The sequence below is a fragment of the Schistocerca piceifrons genome, chromosome 8, assembly GCF_021461385.2.
Source record: "Schistocerca piceifrons isolate TAMUIC-IGC-003096 chromosome 8, iqSchPice1.1, whole genome shotgun sequence".
NCBI classification, from domain to species: domain Eukaryota; kingdom Metazoa; phylum Arthropoda; class Insecta; order Orthoptera; family Acrididae; genus Schistocerca; species Schistocerca piceifrons.
This window is the reverse complement of record NC_060145.1, coordinates 64825826-64828393: the sequence shown is the minus strand read 5'-3', so window position 1 is coordinate 64828393 and position 2568 is coordinate 64825826. Positions and strand designations below refer to the sequence as shown.

The window sequence follows — 2568 nt, the reverse complement described above, 5'->3', positions numbered from 1 at the left end:
GTGTGCGCTGATATGAAACTTCCTGGCAGATTAAAACTGTGTGCCCGACCGAGACTCGAACTCGGGACCTTTGCCTTTCACGGGCAAGTGCTCTAACAACTGAGCTACCGAAGCACGACTCACGCCCGGTACTCACAGCTTTACTTCTGCCAGTATCTTGTCTCCTAACTTCCAAACTTTACAGAAGCTCTCCTGCAAAACTTGCAGAACTAACACTCCTGAAAGAAAGGATATAGCGGAGACATGGCTTAGCCATAGCCTGGGGGATGTTTCCAGAATGAGCCATGTCTCCGCTATATCCTTTCTTTCAGGAGTGTTAGTTCTGCAAGTTTTGCAGGAGAGCTTCTGTAAAGTTTGGAAGTTAGGAGACGAGATACTGGCAGAAGTAAAGCTGTGAGTACCGGGCGTGAGTCGTGCTTCGGTAGCTCAGTTGGTAGAGCACTTGCCCGCGAAAGGCAAAGGTCCCGAGTTCGAGTCTCGGTCGGGCACACAGTTTTAATCTGCCAGGAAGTTTTCTTAACAGGTGTCAATGTCCCTCTGGGGGCTTTACAACCTCTATTAAAAGGGGATTTAAGTGAGCAAGGGAGACAATTGGCATTCAGAGGAGTTGAAAGTGATTTGTTAGCTGAATATGATGTGCAAGGCAGCCCATTTATTTGTTAAAAAAAATAATGGGCAAGGGAATTTGTCTGGTTGACACTTGATGTCCTGTCAGTGAAACCTTGGGAAGATTAAGGGAATGGATAAACAATGACGAAAATTTAGTTGAAATTCCAATAACTGAGGTTAGAATCAAAGGCACAACAGGGAAAAACAGTAAGATAATGAATAGATGAATTATGCTATCGTTTATACATTGCTACTTGGTAACAAATGATATGAATGAAAGATTACAATTGGGAATGGACTGCATTGTAAGAGCAAATGTTAGTTTCAATCAGATTGACATGATATTATTATTCAGAGACCTCAATAATGGAATTTGTTCTGAAACTGAAGCAGTAATAAAATAAAAGTAATAGCAGCAACCAAAGTGTGGCGGGGGGGGGGGGGGGGGGGGGGGTGAACAATTGAATGAAAGGGGTTATTATGAAAAAGATGAGGGTTTTTTTGACAATGTTACGGTAAATGAATAATACAGTGAACTAATCGCAGAAAAGGTAAGGGAGTTGGAGAAATTGAATCCAGAGGAACTGAAGAAATATTTGTGGGCATATTATGACTTCTTTTATGAATAACTAGAGGAGTAAGAGCCTATCAGTGTAAGCTGAAGTTGAGATCACATGATCTATTCTTTATTCACCCATATGGAGTACCATTTCCCAAAGGAAAGTAGTGGAAAGTCAATTACAGTTAGTGAAAAAATGGAAAATCAGTAAACTTGCTTGGGGGAGTGGGGGGTTGGGGATGGATACTCAATTGTTCATCACATGTGTAGCAAACCCAACGGACTCTTGAAATGTGGCATTGTCTTCTACCTTTTATTTTTTTGATGTCACATTTTTTCTCCTACTGGTCTTTAAGTACAACCTTTTCAGTTTAATGTATCTAACTACCTTATATTTTCAGGTACGCGCAAATTATTATGATTGCCAGGTGGGATAAGATAATTTTTGGATATGTTTAATGATGATGAGCATCAAAAATATTTTCTCAGGCCATAAAGTCACACAGAGAATTTTTTTAAATGAATGTTTATATCAGATAAATGTTATTTACATTATTGGAATATTCACAATGAATGCACTAGTAATGTGTTATTTGGAATAGAGCAAGGATAGCATGAACAGTGAAAGTAATACACAGATACATGTTTAAGGTAATTGTAACAGCAGCATTTATGTAGCAGTGAACTGAGTTCTCCACTAGTGTCAGTGAAGGAACATCCATGTGACAGTGAATGATGCTGTGATACGATACACCTATGAAAGCATAACTGTCCATTGTATCACATTTCAGCCTACACTTTTAAACATTTTTGCCTTATCAATGTAACATCATGTCAAAGTACACTAGATTGCTTTCTTACTGTTTACTGAATGACCTTCCATGTTGTGATTACCTGTACACTTACTTTTAACTATGACTTTTAAGAAAGGACGTTGTTATCAGAAGTTAATAGTTATAAAATGTTTTCTTATAAAGAGAATAATGCTTACAATCAGAATAATGACACATATGTATACCTATAACTTTATTGATTAAGGGTGACAAGAGGATAGTACGTGATATCGCTCTTTAAAGTTTCTATAAACCTTCATGATGCATATGATATCATGAGTACATTCACTTGCAACATTACACACTTAATGAATTGTTATATTTTTTTATTAACCTTGTCACACAACATCCATTATGATCTGACTGATACACATCACACACATGATGTCCAACATTTTATGTGCCAAAAAGGTCTCAAGGACAAATAAATATGATTTCATATTTTACTCTTTGGTGATTGTTATGCTTGACTGAACTACCATATCTGACAAATTAACACTCACTGTGAAAATTGCAGAGTAATATAAAGTCTGTCACCCATAGGTGAACCTATAGTTTGTGCTTCAT

At 37.5% G+C, this 2568-nt stretch overlaps 1 non-coding gene across 1 annotated transcript; it reads left to right on the top strand.

Annotated features, from left to right (window-relative positions):
* The first annotated feature begins 414 nt into the window (after positions 1-414).
* Positions 415-489, top strand: Trnas-cga. Its single transcript has one exon. It is a non-coding gene; the product is annotated as a tRNA-Ser (tRNA).
* Positions 490-2568: the final 2079 nt, after the last annotated feature.